Below are 22,148 nucleotides of genomic sequence, written 5' to 3' on the forward strand. Positions count from 1 at the left end.
TGGAGTGGGAATATGTGCGGAGTGTGGGAAGTTGATTGAGGTTATGTGACATTTCGTAGAATTGTTGCTGTAGAATGGGAAAATATCTGTTAAATACCATGAAAGTTGATGTTTTGCAGTGTCTAGACGAGGTGTGCATACGGAGAGTCTATGCAAAGCTGCGAATATGGGTGAATAAAGGTTCTCCCACACATATCCTTATTGCACATATCATTTGAATATGTTAGAATGGATACTAGCTATGAAGCCAAATGAACTAGCGAACATTACACAATGTTTTACAATAAATGCTATTAGCATTTAAACGATGCTCTATTTACACTAAAAACCACTAGATAATTCATTAATATGTACCTTGTGGGAATGTATGAAGAGGCATGAAACATTTCCAAAGAGACTTTATGTGCATTGATCCAAACATCTGTTTTCCTGCACAACATTTCTTCCTCATACACATTGAAAAGAGACTTAATTTAATATAACTATTCGATTAACAAATGTGAAATCAGAAATTATGCACTTAGTATTCACATAACCCAAACTTTTCATGTGTCAAACTTTAATAAAACCAAACTACTAATTAATTGATTAATATGTAGTGTGTAGAAACGTATGTGGAGATACAAGACATTACAAAAGAAAGATTTAATTCCTTGCTCTGAACACTTATCTTTCTGCACAACATTTCTTCCCCACACACATTAATAAGCAAAAAACATCAATTAGTTTATTAATTTGCTTCCCAAAAAACATTTAAAACTCAAACACTTTATTTTAATGTTCAATCCATCTCGCTGAAGTTACGTTCAATGCATTCCTATGTGCAAGAAACTTATGCTGATGGTTCAATAGATTAATTCTCCCTTTGTGCAGACTAATACAACAAGCCTCCTTTCCTAGAATCCTTGTACATTCAAAAGGTCAAATATTTACATTAATTGATAATATGGAGTCAATAAGAATCCCCAAACTAAGATTTTGATTTCCCACAATAGTATATATTAGTTATGTAGTTGACCAGTTATTAATCATTCTCAGATCGGGATGCAATCTATTTCCCTACACAATGCTTCCACCTCTCCATCAGCAAGATCAAATGGTTCATCTTGTTGTTGAGAAATATTCTTAGGAATATGAACTATTACAAAGGTCCATATAAAATCTAAGATATGAGCATAATAGACTCTATTTTGGTGTGTGGAGAAAAGTTGTGCGGGGAGTACAACAAAAAGTGTGCAGGGAATGGGCGTGTGGAGTAAGGGATGCACACTCTTCCACACATGCTCCCTTCACACACTTTTTCTTGGTACAAAAAAATATCCAGTCTTTATGTGGAAAGGGGGAACATTTTTTTTATTTAGTTGACACACCTATCACACACTAAAAATATAAAAGCCATACTAAAATTAAAAATCATAAAAATTACTAATAGTTTTCAAATGCTAGTTTTTTTCTTAATATGAATCGGTAGAAACCATATCGATTCAAGATATGAAATTGGCTCGTAGATAAAGTTAATCATCTACACTTATTCCACATTCAATATACATATAAACCAAAATTTTCATGCCCCAAACTTTAACAATCTAGAATTGCTAATTAATTGACTTATGTGTAGTATTGTGTAGAGGAAGAATGTATGCAAAAGTGTGAAACATTGTGAAACAATTTTTGTGTTTGTTGCTCGGCATATTTTTTCTCCCATACAACACTCCTTCCTAACATGGATTAAAAACACACTTCATTTAATATTGGATAATAGGTGTTCCATTCACAAATTTGAAATCACTAATGCACTTAGTATTCAACAAACGTCAATACCAAGTTTCTCTCACTCTAATATGATAGTAAAACATTGGTTGGTAGTGAAACAAGATAACAAAGTAAATGTTATTGAGCACTTGAATGATGTCATGAATACACATAGATTCGGTAAATAAATGTTGAAAATACTTGTGTTCATTTTCAGGGGAGATTTAGTTAATTTTAGGGTTAATCTGGATCAAACATCAAATTTGAATCAATATGGAAAGAAACGCTGCCATAAACAAGAAGTAACCCAATGCAATAAAATCAATGTTTAAGTGTCATTATATCATTACATAAATCAAAATAGAATGATAATTAGGATATTAATAGAATAGTATGTTGATATTGATTTCTAAATCGTGACAGACAAAACAAACATGAAATGAAAACCTATGACTTGAAGTATCTCAAGTCGGAATTTAAGAAAAACATATATGGTTTATAGTAATTTATATCATCATAGTCCTTTCTTATTGAAAGTTAGGAAAATCAATATTAGCTAGATTGATGATGATCAGTCACCCATTAGAGAAAATTTGAGGTCTAAAATGGGCCTCCTAAAGAATATTATAAAAAATAGTGAAAGTAATAGAATAAGATTAGATTACATCATCAAATTTTAGAGCGAAAAAAATAACTACTTTTTCAACTCATATTTTTACCTTATCTCCCTACAATTTTACTCAAATTTCAAGCAGGAGCACTTCTTTGATACAAAATTAAATTCATCATCCAAGGTGTATCCATGTTACATACGTTTTATGGACTCTACTACATGAAAAATGAGAAATACATGAAAAAACATGATTACAATCATGCTTTTTCACGTATTTCTATTTTTTCATGTAGCAGGGTCGATCGAAAATATGCAAAATGTGTACTCTTTACCTGAGGAGTTAAATTATGCATACAACAAGTGATCTCGCTAAAAAATTGAGTAAAACCATAGGGAGATAAGTTGAAAATATGAGTTTAAAAAGTAGTTTTTTAAACTTATTATTAAAATTTAAAAAAAATATTAAACTTGTGATTGAAGGCTTTCTTATCACCTCTCTTTTGGGAAAAGGGGTGGGAAAGATTCACAATCTCATTCTAAAAAAAATTGTTTGATTCCTTGGAAATAGGTAGATGTTACTTATCATTTTTCATATTTACTTTCTACAACCTAGGAGTTAGTTCAACGAACATTATGAAATAGAATAAGGTTGTAGTCAAATTCAACTCATTTTATGCATTAAAATTTATGTCACTCTATTATTGATCATTTAATGCATGTAGTGGTCTAGTTGCAGGGTTGTGTTGACTTGAAAAGGTGCCCACATATTTCACCTCCACTTAGACTATTCCATCTTCCCCCTTTACCTCTCACACTACTCTCAAACTATGTTTTCATAATAATTTTGTTTATGAAACTAGGGACACTATGGGAATCCATCTTGATGTAAGAAAGACCTATGATAGGTCCTGGGATTGTCTAGAAGGTATCCCCAAACTTCATTCACTCCCTCCTACCTTCATCCATCTTGTTTTGCCTTCAAAATATCATCTCCACCCTCAAAAGGCTCTCGAAACCCCTCCTATAGCAATATAGGGCCTCCTGTAGTAGCGCTTGTAGCAGGCATGTAGCACCATTTTCCTCCACCTATTCTTCTCCTCACTTCAACCTTAGCTTTGTTAAGATGAATAATGACCCCCAAATTGTGATTTTATGATCTAGAGAAGATCTTAGACCAATCCAACCTCATCTTTTCCTCACTACATACATAGTAGAATTAGTGTTTTTAATTCATAAGCATGTTACAAGTTAGATTTATGGTTTTCAAGAAAATGTAAAGTAGATCAATGATGCATGCAAGTATGTTATTGATTTGATGAAATGTGAAAAATAGAGTAGCTTCACTTTTGCATGTAGACTAGCCATTTTCTCATGTAATGTTAATTAGCATCTACAAGTTGAATGAATGAAATTTTCACTTTCATAGTTAAAATCAGTTTCATCAGGAGTTTTCACTATAGTTAAGTTGGAGGAATGGTCTCTCAACACCTTGATATGATATCATAACTGAGGGTGGCATGAGTAGAACCTAACCTACTATGCATACAACATTGTCACCTCTAAGCTTGTTAGAACCTCGGGTTGATAATTTAATTTGAGGAGCCATTGTGAGTTGCAACAGTCTTGGTGCAATACCAGGGCTCACCATGTATTAGTGTTATTACCGGGTAGGTGTCAAAGTAGGAGTTTTTTCTTCTTAAGCATTATTTTTTATGTTTTGCATCTATCTTATTTCTTTGAAAACGTGAAAATTAAAAAAAAAATTCTTTCATGCCTCGTAGGGTTAAGGATAACCAAGGAAAATTCCTACCAAAATCCCCCATACCCTTAAGTAGCCAACCGTCATTCTTCTTCTGTGACTATGAACTTCCCTGTCTCACTACAGGGGAGTTAGAATACCCTCTAGGTGAGCAACCTGAAATTTTTGAAGAACCTATTGAGGAATAAGACGAACCCATCTCACCTACCCAAACCATGGTTGGAAAGAGGAACAATGAGATTTTCCTCATCATAGAAACCAATGGAGAGGCTAGAATGAAGAATATAAGCCCTGTTGCCCTTCCACACTTTCATGGAATAACCTCTAAGGATTTTAAAACCTTCATGTTTGAGTATTTTGTTGTCTATATGACCTATGCCTATGCCTATGATGAGCATAAGTTTAATTTGTTTCCTTATAACATCAAATATGCATCCTTGCACTAGTTTATGAGTCTACCTAGAGGTAGCATCAATACCTAGGCACAAATGCAACAAACCTTCAATGATAAATATTGGGATTACTATAGGTCCATAAAAAAAAGGAGGAAATATTTAGGATGACCCTTGGACCTGATGAATCTTTGGAGGACTATGAGGAAAGGATTCAAATCAATTATAGGAGGGCCAACTGTACCCTTGATACTCAGTCACTCAAGCCAGTTATTCTCCAAGGGATCAGGCAAGGTGTAATGGAAACCATCAACATGCTATATGGAGGAGATATCTACCAACTTCCTTACGATGACATGAAAACTATATTCAAGAACTACTCTAGGGTTGTTAGGAATAAGGGTAGGTCTAGACAAAGCTTGGTCAGTTCATCTCCCTCCAAAACATCCATCAAGCATGAAATATGGAATATGTTGGTGGATTTCAAGAGCTAAATGTTTCACACCTTTACCCTAAAATTGGATACTATGCAAATCAAAAGGAAACAAGAGGAAGCAGAAAGGGAACTAGCTATTTTATCCCTATATGTACTAAAATACATGCTAGGAATGAATGCCCATTAAATATCATAGCAGTATTCCTAGTATGTGAAGAGTATCATGCAACAAAAAAATTTCCCTCTCTTCCTGCCCTAAAGGTCGTATACGAAGGAGTAGAAAGTTGGTCAGAAAAACTGTACTTCATTAACCAAAGGAGAACCCCAGGACCTCAAACATATTTAGGTGCACATTATCCTCACTACAATCCAAATTAGAATTCACATTTTTAGCCTTGGTAACCTTCCATGCATCCATCATGGTCCACACCTCCTCCTTAGCCTTATGCTCCTTCATATCCTCCTTAACCTACCAACCATCATTTTCATCCATATCCACCCCAATCTTCCTAATGGGGAAACCCTTGACAAGGGTGAATGCCTCAAACAAACAAGCCTCCTGCTTTATTGCCTCCACCTCAACCTCAACCACAAATAGCTCATCATACCCCACCTAAGCCACCTAAAATGCCTTCTCAACCCAATCTAACCCTGAACAACATGTATATAGCGGGGAAATATCATATCCTGCTTATGTTGTGGAAATCCAAAAAATGAATCTTCGCTTTCATAGGGTACTCCTAGATAATCACTCACCTTCTCCACTTGAAGAGCTTAAAGAAGAGAAGGAATAGAGTGTCCCTCAATTCAATGCACCCCTATCCTGAAAGATTGATCCACCCTAACCATCACACCCCAGAAGAGGTTGAACTTCTTGGAGAATTGAAGAATTTGTGTGTCAAGATACCCCTTCTCAAGGACATTAAATATGTTCCCATATACAACAACCTTATTAAAGAAACATGTTTCAAAATTCATGGGAGAAGAAGAAGAGATACCCCCGCCATCAATTCTTTTGAAAAATTATCTGATCTAATGCTTGGGAAGGTGATCTCCCAAATATACCTAGACCTTGGTAGGCAAGTAGTGGATGTGCACATTGATGGCATTATGGTCGCCAATACCCTAATTGATCTTGGGCTATAGCCAATATGATGACTAGGGAATCCATGCTATAGCTCAATCTCCAAGGGGCTTTGAGAAAGACCAGCACAGTGATGCAGCTTGTAGAAAAATCCATCATAGCTCTTGAGGGAATTATTGATGATTTCATGGTCTCCATTTATTCATGGGAATACCCTAATATAATTTCCTCGTACTCCAACCCAAAACCAAGTTTAATGGCTATCCTCTCATATTAGGTTGACCTCGGTTGGCCACTATTGATGCCTACATTAGTTTTAGGGTAGGCAACATGACTATTAAGAATAGACATTTATTAAAACAACTTTTTCTGTTATAAGAAATTATTTCAGAAATAATCACGTTAAGGAGAATTTTGTTATTGTGTTTCGAACCAACCAGTGTGGTTCATTGTCAAGATACAAAACAACTTGTGTTTTATCCTCCTGCTCAGCCTTCTATTAGACATGACTTAGCCTTATGGGTAGAGGATGAGGAAGAGGATGAATTGTATCACATGAACCCCTACCTAGTCTAGAATATAGATACTATTATAAGAGGGGGGAACCTGATGAAGATGACCTCATTGACCATATCTTACAAACCAACCTCCCACCTCCATGCCAATTGATGAGCTAATGAATGAATCTAGGAGTATTCCTTGGACTGAATTGTGCTCTGTTGACTCATGTCCAGAACATTTGAAGATTGCATATTTTGTCCCATCAAGAGCTTTACAGATCAATCGATCTCTCTCGGCCAAACATGATGAACAATTGCTCATTATACTAAGGAAACACCTGGTTGTTTTTTCTTGGAATTATAAGGAAATGAAAGGTGTGCATCCCTCAGTTTGTATTTATCATATTTACATCAAAGAGGGATGCAAACCTATGTGCCGACTCTAGAGAAGGATGAACCTAGCTCTTGAGGACATTGTGAAAGAATAATTACAGAAGCTACTAGATGCAGGGTTCATAGACCCCATTTTAGATAGTGAGGGGGTATCACCTATAGTTTTAGTGACCAATAAGAATGGGAAGTGGATAATCTATGTTGATTATTGAGAACTTAACAAAGATACAAAGAAGTACCATTTTCATTTTCCCTTCATTAACCAAGTCCTAGATGGCCTTGCAGGAAATAAATTATTCCCCTTCCTGGATAGATTTAGTGGATACAAAAAAATCCATATCAACCCTAAAGACCAATATAAGACCACATTTACATGTCCTTAGGGTACCTTTACCTATAGAGTTCCTCCATTCAGTCTGTGCAATGTTGTGCTACTTTTCAGAGGGCAGTTATGTATATTTTTACTAAACTTGTTCATAACTTTGTTGACAAATACATGGATGATTTCACTCCTTATGGATGTGATGCTCAGGAAGCTCTCTCCAATCTATGCAAAGTCTTGAAGAAATGTATTAAAATGAATCTCTCATTGGGTCATGATAAATGTGAATTTTTTATGAATGTAGGGACTTTCCTTGGCTATTCCATATCCAAGGAAGGAATACAAGTTGACCCAAACAAGATTTCCATGATCAAAAGGGTCCTTGTCCCTCAAAATCAAAGAGATTTCATGGGTTTCCTTGGATTAGTTAGGTATTATAGAAGGTTCATTAAAGATTTTAGAAAACCGACTTCACCCATGTTTGAACGTCCTGCTACAGATTCAATTTTTTGCTAGATAGAAACTGTCAAGAAGCGTTTGAAATACCAAAAGAAAATATTACCACTACACCCATCCTTATGGGTCCCAACTAGACATTACCTTCATATACACATATATTACTCAAAAAAAGTTGTAGGGGCTGCATTAGGACAAGTGGAGATAAATTACCTTATCCTATATATTTCATTTGTAAGAATATGCCTAAAGTTGAGTTGAACTGTAACTAGAAAATAAATCTTAGTTTTAGTACATTCTTTAAATAAGTTTAGGCATTATATAGCTAGTTATCAAAATTTGGTTCACACTAATCATACAACCATTAAGCATTTAATGACTAAACCTAATGTCAATGCTAGGATAATTAGATGGTTGTTATCATTACAAGAATTTGATTTAACTATTGTTGATAAACCAAGGAAAGAGAATGTGGTTGTGGATTTCTTTTCAAGTCTAACCCTATCTGCAGGAATGGATGAAATGATAAATGATCGACTTCCAAATTAACATCTCTTTTCCATCTCAGTTCTTTCTCCATGGTTTGCTGATATAGCTAATTATTTGGTTGTTGGGAGGTTCCCTCCTAACTTATCCTTTAGGAAGAAAAGCAAGTTTGTTAGGAAAAGTTCTCCATTCACTTGGATTGGGGGAAACATTTTCAAAATGGGGCTAGATCAGGTCCTGAGAAGATGTGTGAGGGAAGAAGAGGTCTTTGAAATCCTCTCAAGATGGCATGATGGAACCTGTGGGGGCCACTTTACTTCTAATAGGACAACCTTGAAATTTTTACAAGTAGGTTATTATTGGCTCACTTTGCATTAGGATGCAAGAAGGTACACCACCAGGTGTGATCAGTGTCAAAGAATGGGTAAGTCAACACCCAAGGATGAAATTCCCTTACAACCTCAATTGAATCTAGAGCCATTTGAAAATTAGGGCATGTATTTCATTGGACCTATTGATCCCACATCAAGGTGAAAAAGGCATATGATTGTATGCACTAATTAATTGACCAAATGGGTTGAAACAAAAGTAGTAAAGGAAATAACTGAGCAGAAGGTGGTCAAATTTCTGAGGTATAACATCTTGTACAAATTTGGTTTTCTAAGGGAAATAGTCATTGATCAAGGAGCACAGTTTACATCAAGTTTGATTAAATATCTTATGAAGCAACACCACATCAAGCACACAACATCTACTACCTAGCACCCTCAAGAAAATTGGTAGGTGGAATTCACCAACAGAGCATTGGAGAACATTCTTACCAAGGTTGTTAGGAGTAGCAGAAAATATTGGGCAGACATACTTGTGGAACCCACATGGGCCTACAACACCACTTGGAAGACCACCACTAGATTCACTCCATTTGAGTTGGTCTATGGGAAGAAGGCCCTATTATCTTTTAAATTTTAGTACAACACCTTGAGGATGGAAACTCAGGTAGACTTGAATCTCACTATAGCAAAACAAGAAAGGCTTCTCCAACTCAGTGGTATAGATGAATTTGGAATGCAAGCTCTCCAGCACACTGAGGTAATCCAGCTACAAAGGAAGATTTGGCATGATAAGCACATTATTGAAAGGAATTTTCAAGAAGGAGATTCAACCTTGATGTATGATTCCAAATTCAAGGATATCAAGGGGAAATTAATGAAAAGATGGTTGGGTCCCTATGTCGTAAAGAAGTGTAATGAGAATGGGTCTTTCCAAATCAAAACAATTAATGTGGAAGGGATTCGCTTACTTGTCAATGGTCATAGGTTGAAGTTGTACAAGAAACCTTTGTCCAAGGAATAATTTTCCAGTGTAGTTAGTAGAGAGTTAAATGAGATTGGTTGTGTCACAGCCCTCAGTCCACCAAATTTCAAAAAAAATAAGAAAATATAATAGGAGGACCTAGATGAAAACCTCCATGAGGCATTTGAGGCCAACTCATGAGTTGAAAACCTTTCTGAGGCAACCCAAGAGAAAAAAAAAAGAAAAAAGAAAAATTAAATATCCTTATGTGAAAACTTCCTCTAACGCGCCTAGGGAAGGCATGCTGGTTGAAAACCTTTACATAGGTACTGCTTGTCTTAGAAAAAAGAGAAGAAAAAAAAAAGAGAAAAAAAAAGAAAAAGAGAAGAAGAGAAATACAAGGAGTTCTTACGCCATTTCTACTAATGTTTTCTTTCTTCAGGACTCCAAACAGTGACAGAATCATGGTTATATAGAAAATTACACAAGTGCATTCCTCCGTTCTTCCACCTATACATTTCATTTCCACACTCTCCTCTCACATACTCACCTCACACCATCATGCAATCAACAAAAGTCTCCAATTTTTCCCCCTCGCTGTGATGCTACAGGAGGAACATGTAATGCTATAGGAGGAGCCTATAAGGCTACATGAGGAGATTCTAATGGGAAAAAGAAACCAGAAGGCCATGTTGTCTTTCAGAAATTCTAAGAAGGTTCCTCCAATTCCAACCCCATCACCCATCCACTCCATCTAGCAAAAAATATTCTAAAAAATTCCACTTGTTCATGCATCTAAAAAAACACAGAAAATCCTTGTTTTATATTTTTCTATTTCCTACACCACCTTCTCGTTATCCTAATTCTATTATCATGGATTTCATCACGTTCCCTCAGCCTATAATGAAAAATGAAGACTTCAAGTGAGGATTAAATGATTTCTACAAGAACGAGACTCCTCTTGTAGCAGCTTGTACAGTCACAACAGAAGTCCCTGAATTGTTTTTCACCCATAGAGAGTAGCATGGAGCCATTTCTATAGCAAATAGGAGGCACATCATCCTTAAGAAGCAAGGCATCTACTCCAGCAGTGGTAGGTTAGACACAGGGAAGGCACCTACACAAACATCAAGGTTATCAGTCAGAATATCATCAAGTTATGAAGATCTAAATAGAATCAAGCCAAGGAAGTCATCTCCCTCAAGATCATGATGTTATGAGGCCCAACTCCAAAATGTAACCATCTCTAAAAATTCAATCTAACGGTAGACTCGAGGTTAATATTTGAGAAAGGAGTTTTAATATGCTCGAGGTGGCTAGTGAACTTGGCCACCCTCAGCTAGTAAACTAAATTCTATCTTAGTCAACCATGCAATGTGGAAATTTCAATTCGAGTGAGGTGGTTCTTATGAGAAGCAGGGTGAAAATCATGAGGCGGAGGGTAATGATTACAAGGAGTGGGCACAACAATTCAAAAAACGAAACTCGTGTATGTTTCATGTCACCAAAGCACCCTGAGTTCTTACCACAAAGGGAATATTATGTACTAGGCTCAACTTCATTTGCACCATCGCTCATTTTTTAAAAATAGTTGGAGGAAGGATGAGCTAATGTTACCAGACTACCTAGGGTGACACCGAAATGTTTTGAATTCTATTTGCAAGTGTTATAAGAGGAAGCTACAAGAAGGCCTGAACTACTACAAGAGGGCCAAGAAGAAGATACAAGAGGAATTAAGGTTGAGAGAAGCCCATAGTGACCTGAAAGTGTCTTCAAAACCTCATGCATATAGATAACTATTTTAAAAAAGGCGTAAGTGGTTTTCTTCCTCCTTTATTTCCATATAGTTGCATGAGAAATTATTCCTGAAGTTGGCAGCCTGTAATAGACAATTGAGTAGTAGGTCTTGTTGGAAATTATTGTGCGTAAAGACAAGATAGGCATAGAGAAAAATAATTTATTTTGATATAAATTCTAGCATCCTTCTCCCTCCACCACTTCATAGTCCTTTTGTTCTTGCTAAATAGTTACATGCTCTAAATTCTTCTTTATTTCCTCTTCCAGTTTTATTTGCCTATCATATTCTAAGGCCTTTTTTTGTAAGTGGTGTTGTCCTTTTGGAGTGTTTTTCACCCTCTCCTTTAACTACAAATAATATTAAGATCCATAGGATATTTCTTCTTCTGAAAATTCCTAGTGAGTGTAAGGCTCATGAAATTCAATGTTTGAACAATGATTATTGACTACATTTTTGGGATCATATTCTTAATCCTACCCTCATAGATATTCAACTCTTCAATGTGTTTGTTTTCTATATTAAAAGGTGAGTTGTTGAGTAATGTATAAAACATGAGTGTAAATAGATAATTAGAGCATTGGTTCTTGTTACTATGGGATAAGGACTCATGGAAGTGAGCCATGGCTATTTGGACAAAAATTCTCTAATGGATACCATGTCTAGGATAAATTTTAGTGCTAGATGAGAGGTATTAATGATGCCATAAATGAAAGGGAATGTTGAATGTTCCTCTCATTTCCTATAAGCATGACTATGACTTGTGCTTCCTCCAAGAGATGAAAAGTGGGCTTATTGAAAAGAAATTGATATAACGGAGCCATAAAATCATCTTATATCTCAAGAAATTCAGGCATGATTTTATTAGCCCATAGATATTTGTAGTAAATATGCACAAGAATTCAACAAGAGTCTATCTACAACTCATGAATGGGAATACACACTTAATCCATTCAAGGTTGATAAAATATGTTAACGTATCAAGACCATCATTTTTTATGAGCTCTAATTTTCCATATTAAATGACTGAGTTATGGAGACTCCATAAAAAGGTCATTGCCTAGTTAAAACATGTGCCCTTTTCTATGACTTAATCTATGAATGACACCCATTTTAGCTTAAGGTGGCTCTAATCTCCCTTTTTTCGTAGATCTTTGTAACGAAAATTATGGTGAGTGTATAAATTGGGTGGAACTATGTGGTTGGGTACATCCCCTTGTCCTTCCTAATGAGTAGTTTCTAGTCACTTCACCATTCCCTCAAAACTTATTTTGATGAGGGATGCCTTTTTACATAAAAATTTGGGTATTCTCTATCCAATTGTTGCTTTATGAGATTAAGCTTGTATATCTTCGAAATTTTTAAATGCGTGTAGAACCCTATTTCCTTCTTTACATGGCCACTTATAGTGAGAGTTCTAGTTCAATCATGGTCAAGGAGCCTCTTAATCATTTTCTATTGTCATGTTCTTATAGGCCTAGTCATCCATTTCATCCTTGAAAAAGTTATCTTCCTATGACTAAATAAAAAATCCACATTTCATCATGATATAATATATAAACCCAAAACATTTAATTATATATCTAGCTATAAATAAAATTGATAAAAATTTCATTGTAATATAATATGCAAGTCACAAACATATTTAATTTTCAATTACATAAAATTGTTGAAATTAACTTATTTTAAGAAAACATTAAATATTAAAAAAATATATTTATAATTAACACTTAAACATTTTACTATTATTAGTAGGAGTGCAAGAAGTCTGGGTGCATGCACGAGGCTATAAACACCACTTTCATAGCACTCATTCCCAAATCTAACAATCCTTCATCCTATAATGACTTCCGCCCCATTTCCCTCTGCAACTACCTATATAAAATCATTTCTAAAATCATAGCCAATCGCATCTACCCCATCCTATCTGCCCACATATCCCCAAAGCAATTTGCTTTTGTAAAGGACAGACAAATTCATGAATCCAACGGTTTAGCTTTCAAAGTGCTGCACTCCATACAATCTAAAAAAATCAAAGGTATGATCCTCAAAGCTGATCTCTCCAAAGCCTTCGGCAAGGTAAGCTGGCTATACCTCAAAATGCTTCTTACTCATTTATGCTTTCCAGTAGGATTTATTAAATGGATCATGTCTTGCATCACCAATATATCCTATGGTGTTCTGATAAATGGGGTTGCCTCACCCTTCCTTGTCTCTTAAAGGGGCCTCAGACAAGGATGCCTTCTATCCCCTCTACTCTTTCTCCTAGTTATGGAAGGCCTAAGCAGATTGATTAAGGACATGCATCACAGAGGTAGACTCTCTGGAATTAGACTATCGGAGGATTGTACTATAACTCACCTCCTCTTTGTGGATGATGTACTTATGTTTCTTAATGGAGGAATCGGTGACCTTACTACTATCCAGAACACCATCAATCTTTTCAAAACGACTACAAGCATGATCATCAACAACTCTAGATCCACTATAACAGTCTTAGAATGTTCCCTCCATGAAATAAACTTTGCTATTTAAAGGTTTCCCTTCTCTCTGAGCCAGATAGATGGAGGCCTTAGATATCCGAGTTACAAATTAAATCCTCTTGGATATAAGATTGCGGACTGGATATGGTTGATCACCAAGCTTGAGAGAAGACTCAATATATGGTATCATAAACACCTCTCGAGAGCTAGTCTACTAGCTCATCAAAACGGTACTAGAGGCCATCTTGGTCTATTGGATGTCCCTTGCATGGATTCCTAGAGGCATTCTCAACCGAATTCAGAACCTTTGCAGCAGATTCCTTTGGAAAGGCAATTAATTTGGGAGAATATTTGCATGAGCTAGATGCAACCTTCTATCTATACGCAAGAAATGTGGGGGGTTGGACATCAAAAAATTAGAGGACTTTTTTTCTGCACTAGCGGCCATGCTAGGGTGGCATCTAATTACCTCCACCAGTCTCTGGACCAAAATTGTTATCGCTAAATATATTGCTCCCCTCAGGTCGTTGGACTGGCTGAGACTACCTAGCTGGAACAAAACGGGGATCTCAAATATCTGGAAAGCGGTTTTGCACTCGATGCCCCTTATACGAGATGGTTATAATCAGTTGAGACCCTTGGATAGGATGCGGAAATGCACATCAGCTTCCTCTGGACTTACTCTAGAGCCTCAATGAGAAAGGAATCACCCACTTAATTCATGCAGCGGATTCAGAGCAATCGACCTTCCTTCATCAAGCTTGGAAGACAGCTCGCAGCTTGCTCCTCCCTCATCAATGGCACCAAGCTTGGCACACTTACACTACTGCTCTACAGGAATCTCACATTCGACTCAGAGAAGGGGATGATGAGATCATATGGGCCATTGCCAAAAATGGTCGGTACTCCCCAAAAGAAGGGTATCTACTACTAGCCAACAAGCACAAACCTCAGCACATTGAAACATGGTGGAAAGACATGTGGAAGCTTAAAGCACCTCCCCGCACCAGACTACTATTGTGGTCTATATTGAAAAACAAGGTACCGACAGGAGATAACTTGGCTAGAAGAGGACTATATGGCCCTTATTGGTGATGTTTCTGTAAGGACAACTTTGAATCCCTAGATCATCTATTTCTCTTCTGTCCTGTCACTATTGATCTTTGGACCTCCACCCTCACCCACTCTCACATGCCTATTATTTGGGGAGGACAGACTACCAAGGAAGCTTGGGCAAATTGGTAGTCGTCTGTTACATCACCCAAGGCCATAAATCTTCCCCTACTCATATGTTGGGAAATCTGGATAGCTAGAAATTGCTATATCTTCCGAGACATCACCCCTCATTGGACTTCCATCTCAGCCAGAATTATAGCTGACTACTACTCCCTCCCTGAGGACTTGGCAGCCACACCTCCCAAGAATATAACCCCTGAACCCATCGACCGTACAAATCCCTCGGCATATTTTGATGGCACCGCACAAGACACAGGGTGTGGAGGAGGGGTTGTTCTACATATATCGGATAACCATTCTTATGACATCCAAATGGGACTTGGAAATATCACCAACAACTTTGCTGAACTCTGCACAGTGAACTACCTCATACAATTTTCTATAGTAAAAGAATGTCATAATTTACAAATGTTCGGTGAAATTGTATGTGATTGGATAAACAAAACCACAACTTGCCACACATTCACATTGGGACATATTTTGGATGATGTGCATAGATGCATCACATATTTTGGCGATTCCATTTGTCATCACATATACAGGGAACAAAACACCATCGCTGACCAACTTTCATCTGGATGATCCAGGAGTACTACCACCGGCCATATATGGACCATGCAGAAGAGGCTCAATAAGAGCCTGAAAACATACGAAAATTTTGAATATATGAAAATTTTGAATATTTAATTTCTGTTTATTTTTGTATATGCACATAACAGTACATGTTTCTCAAGTATACTTTCTAGGTAGAGTAGTTTATTTTGGCACCTCAAATTTTTGAACTAGCACACAGTCTCCACTTTTTCATATGCTCACAGCACAGCATGTAATTTTCCTATTAATGAAAATTACAATTTTTCCCAGAGGAAAAAAAATCTATCAAATTTATTAGGAAAAAATTAAATTTAATATATTTATAAAAATGGTTATCAAATTTCTATATGGTTCTTTCTTTCACGAATTTTATTTGTTTTAGGCTGTGTAACACATTCTAAAGGTAAAATGTAATTTTAATTATCAATTGACCTCAAAAGAGATCTAAAATATTAACTTGCCACTTCGATCAAAAATCAATGTCAAAGTGTACCAAATTTATAAATAGTAATTATATGTACTAAATTTGTATCAAAAATTGATATCACGTTTGAAATATTTATCAAATACCCATATCCAATTAGCTTTGATAAGTGTGCTAAATTTATCCATAGTAATTAAATGAACTAAATTTGACATATCAAAAATCAACATCATATGTATCAAAAATCAATATCGTATTTGCTTTTTGTTTACTGTCAAGAGCTTATTTGCGTTTTTAATGTGGCTCAGTCACAAATCAGCTTCTAAAGTTGAAAATTTAATTTTAATTCAGATGAATTCAAAATCGAATCAAGAGCTATATAAAAAAATCAATATGAAATCGAAGTTTTGTTTAAAATCCACATCATTTTCTCAATATCAGCATTATTGACCAAGTACTATTAGGTTTGAAGGAACAGTAGACTGGTGGTGGATTGTCGACCTTTCACTGCACATGTGTACATCAAATTTCATTTTAGGAAAGGTAACATCAAAATTGAGATGAAAAAGACTAGAGTAGAAAGCTCATCAAAAGTCATAAAAGAAATCAATATCATATAGAAGTTTGTTTTAAAATCCACATCATTTTCTCAAAGTCTGCATAATTGTGTACGTACTATTAGGTTTGAGTTTCCTTTTCTTCTTTTATATGTACAGATATTTTGTTCTTATTAAATGGCAGCGGAGCAGGTGGAATAACAGCGGAGCAGGTGGTGGAATTGTCGGCGCCTCACTGCATGTTTGTACATTATATTTGAATTTAGTTGAAGTAAATCCAAAATTGAGATGCAAGGACTAGAACAGAAAGCTATATCAATCAGCAATATGAAAAGTTTCTATTATTTCCTATGAAGAGTTTATCTCTTTTTGATCTTATGGCTCCCCACAAACCGAGAATCACAACTGGCGAATTATAATTTACTTTCAACTTAGATGAATTCAAAATGGAAATGTAAAAGATTATTGTAATATAAAAAAGAATATCAAAATCATCGTTGGTTTTTAAATCTACATTAGTGCATTTAAATATCAAAATCAAAGTTACGTTACCATATTACTTTAGTTGAAAATAGCTACTCACAAGAGTATGTAGAAAAACCTGAACACATGTGAATAAGAGTTCGAATCAAAAACTACATAATCTTAATATGACATGCTTTGTAAATAATTTACAAGAAAGCTTATTCAAATCAACATCATTTAACTGATCAAGAACTTTCTTTGCTTTATCAAATAAAATCATTTCAACTCATAACATCCAACGATCCCAACTCTTTTCCGATCATATATTCAGTGATTGGACCAACAATAATAAACATTGATTTACAAAATGATTGATCAAATTTTGTAGGGTGTAAATATATTTTATCCATTCAATATATTAATTATTTCTTATCCAATAATATAATCGAATCAACCAAGAATATAGTATAATTAATTATACATAATGTCGGATATATTTTATTCAAAAAACACTCTTATTTTAGTTTATATTTAATATAATTTCTGAGGTTTAATTAAAAAAATTAATATTATTCTAATTTCCATCGAGTGTAATCTTTATTTTAATATCTATTTTCTATCTTGGATTAATTCTATGTTACAGTTTAATTTTTTTTGTATTATATGATAAAATATTACATCTCTAGTGTTTTTATATATATATATTATTGATTCAATTTAAGGAGATTTCAACTTTTAATTTTATGGTTTATATGATATATATTTCACAACACAAGTATCACTAATTGAAGTGACCTAATGGACTTTTTGTTATATGTGTTTGTTGTAACATAATATTATATGACTACATTTCTCCATACTAGATTATAGAACTACTATAAATCTATGTAACAAAGCTAGTCAAACTTTAACCATGAGGTTCGAATTTTGGCTAACCTTAAAAAAAATTGAGCTTTGGTGAACCTCATCAAATCTCATAGCCATTGAAGAAGTTCATAGATCAAAACTCATAACCTCATGTCACAACTCAAGCTTGTAATTTATTCTTGCAGTTTCCGTGCAGGTGATAATATTTCGCGTCATAAATTTTTTGATGTTTACTGATATTGATATCTTACTATTTTATCCTATATTGTTTACTAGAACCATGTGACATTGCTATGAATAGATATTCATCTTTTTATTTTCTATTACTATTTTTCTTATTTTTTGTAAACTTAAGATATTTATATTAACAAAAAAACTCAAGTTACATGGTTGATATGATCAGGTCTCAAAGGAAGACTCTATTGAGCCTTGAAGGTACTAAGTACACATATTCTTTTGTTAGGCCCAACTTACCTCATACAAGATTTATTCTCTAGCTAGGCATAAAAAAAACTACAGGCCAAACTTGTTGGTGAACTGATGCAAATCATATTATGAAACCAAATACAAAATTTGTCCCCCAGCTAAAACATCCAATACTACAATCTTGACATGTTGGAGAAGTACATAAAAACATCAAATAAAGTTAGTCATAACTAATACAAAAATACACCATTAGGAATCACATGAAGAGATGGGACCAAGATCCCTGACACTCAATTTAGGAGAAGTAGCACTGTCTGACTTACAAAGGAGGTGGCCCTCAATATGAGCCACTCTTGAGTCGAGCCTATTCAAAGTGAATTGTTGGTTCCACAATATCAGCTCAATGTCTTCCAATGAGGTGAATACAATGTATCGTTTCACTTGCTATCTTTCAGAACCAAGGCCAACAACATCTTCATTTGCCAAAGAAGGGAAACCAAATTGAATATTATTTTTTTGACCCCTGGTATGCCCAGGGTCTAGAACCCAGCAAGGAACATCCTCAATAACCTCATAAATAGAGAAAGACTATCTCTCCAGCCTAATTTTCCATCTTCTGATTTCTCTTCTAGTCTCTAGAGGGAATTCATTGATGTATGTAGTGATTAAGTCTTAAACGAAGAGATGAGACCTCCGTTGACCTGGTGGGTTGATGCAACCTCCACACCTTCTACACTGCATATATTTTGTAGGTGGCATGACAAACAAGAGTCGGTATCAATTGTAAAATAAATTAAATATATGATGACCATAGAAATGGTAAGAGACAAATCCATCCCAACCCTGAACAAAAGTATGAACCAGCAAAAAACCCGCACTGTCATAAGACATATGAAAAATCGAACCAGAAATATGAGCCTCATGTGTAGACCCCCCTAAGGTGGGTTCTACAATTAGAGGAACATGCAGCCATCAGGATTATAAGACAAAAAAAAAACACCAACCCCGCAGACTGCCAACCCTTTTGTAATTGCACCAACTTACACAAATTTTATAGGGTCTGTGTAGGTCAATCCCCTTTCTCACATGAGGTAACCCTCACCCATAGTAATACCAGACACAAAAATATCTCCCCAACACAAACTAGACCTAAGAACCAGTGACAGTATAACCAACGCAATGGGATGAGGATTTCCACAGACTAGACTAACATAATCAGACAAATAACTGAGAGTTACAAAGTAAAAAAGAGAGGGCGATACCAACATACCATTAACCTGGAGCACAATTTGAGGCCAATGATGACCTCTCTCATTGAATTTTGAATCCACCAACTAGTTGTCCTCATTTCACCTAGAGTTCTTCACCCTCCTCCAAATGCCTAGTGCCCTTTGTAGAGTTTTCTCGCCCCTCTTATCACCATTCAGTAAAATTTGTATCTTACCCTCTACACCAATGCACATACGACCAAAACCCAACTTCCACAATTAAATCTCTTTCTTGTCTCTGGAAGAACCCACCACCCTCCACTTCTCTAGATGCAAATGAGACCTACCTCATAGAAAGTAGGCTAGGTGCGAAACTATACTAGGATTCCACTACACAAGAGTCAGTTGAAGGGGCTTGTCACCTACGACAACCCTTCACCTTCTCCACCAGGCAAAAAATGCGGATCATCAAACCAATGCTATTTTTTAATGCCACCATGGTGGTTGCATGATCCAGCATGCCTAGAATGCCTAGGACATGTTCCTCCTTCATTTAGTCTTTTTCAGATGGGTGAGGTGGTTGCATGATCTCGTAGACCCCTCCTTGGATCCACTCCTATTAGGGATTATTTGTTACTACTAATTGAAAACAATTATTTTTCTAATTTCTTTAATAAGTCATGAATATAAATAACTATTCGTTACCTTTTTTATTAAAAATGATTTACATGGAATTAAATAATTAAATTATGTCTTTCAGTCTAAGATGACCTTATGGCCATTTAAGTTCAAAGATCTTAGAAGCCCTCTCCATTTGAGCTTATGACATCTTAGGTTGAAAAATGTATTCTCATCCATTAGGCTTAGCAAACATGAATAGTTCGAAATTACCAAATTATAACATTATAGAGCATGTTAATTTTAGTAAATAAAGACTAAATTAGTTTCACAATAATCGAAAATAAGTAATTTATGTTAAACTAATAAAGAGAAATGTAGCATCTTTAACATGCAAAAGAATAAAGAGATATACACAATAATTTGACCATATACAAATCCTTGCTACAAAAGTCCATAAACATCACAACTCAAAAATGTGATTCCGCAACAACATGGAGCATAATTAGTATTTAAATTAGTTCACATAATCTATCACTCACAAAGAAAAATAAATCTAATCCAATTTGATATAGAAAAAAAAGAACAATTTGAAAATATATGCGAAATAAATATAATCCAATTTGAGAAAAAAAAAACACTAAATGTAATTGATTTTAAAATATTTATATAAATAATGAAATATTTTATTTATATAAATATTCCCAACAAAATCGTTATTAATATATATGTAGATATTATGTTATAATATGCGTTAAGTACAAAATGAATTGTGCAGACTCTTTATATTAAAAATGTAAAACACACCTCTGACTCAATCATTACAGAATAGCAACTCAAATAGCAATAACATCATATATGAAAAATTTGATGGAACTTCATGATTTTGAAAGAAAACACAAATAGCAACTCATATACAGAATTTGATGCAAACTCCACGATTTATAAACCCTAGCGATAATGCCTCTTGTAGCAATCGTCTCCATTGACATTATAGAACTGTTGAGGGAAAGAAAATCAGGCTATTGACTTTCTAAGGTTGCCCACTGTCATTTTTTTGTCATGCCTTTCGATGCACGTTGGTTGCCTCAAGGTGATAGTGAACATTATCCATCTAACAAATGTCATTCTGGTCGTCGATTACTTATTTAAGAAAATTATAAAATAGATTCTAAGACTTGCTTAAAATAAGATGTACTAGTAATTTATACAATCCATTTTTAAGAATATTTTCCACATCAATATAATTCGTCGTAGTTAATTCTGAGTTATTCATAATGTTTTAGGGATGGACAACAATTTCGAAGTACGACTTATATATCTAAAGAAGGGTGGTAAGTACAAGTTATTAATAGAGAATTTAAAGATAAATAATACCTTCAACAATATTTTATATAAGATTTATACGCAATTATTTTATGTAAGATCTATACACAACTATTTTGCGTTATTTGTTTTGTGAGATTATATTATATTATTTAAATTTATATTAAATTTGATAATTATATTAGGTAGTATAAATTTATGTTATTTTTGGATTTAATAAAAAGTCAAAGTGCAATGATTGATGTGCTAAATTTATTTTGACTTTATGTCCTGCATGGAAGGAATTATATTTTTTCATAGTAATGTAAATACCTTTTAATAAAATAAGAAAATTAAGAATTTATTATTAATTTATATTGAATTAATTTTTTATTGTTAGTATTTTGACATTATGTCATGGATCCAAGAAATTGTACTTTCTAATGATAATCTAAACAACACTTATTTATAAAATAAGAATTATTTTATTTTCAATTACTAATTTATTTATAAAGTTGATAATTTTAATGTTGATTTCATGGTTTACATAATATTTAGTAATATGGTGATTTCTAATTGAGTTGTCCTGTGGATTGGTATAAAAATAAATTATTTCAATATTTTTTTGTTATTAATTTTATTTAAATAAGCCCTTATTTGTAAAATGAATTTTTAACTTTCATT

This window comes from Pinus tabuliformis, chromosome 2_2 (genome assembly GCF_031772625.1).
Source record: "Pinus tabuliformis cultivar Carrire ecotype Pingquan chromosome 2_2, CPIR1, whole genome shotgun sequence".
In the NCBI taxonomy this organism is placed as follows: Eukaryota; Viridiplantae; Streptophyta; class Pinopsida; order Pinales; family Pinaceae; genus Pinus; species Pinus tabuliformis.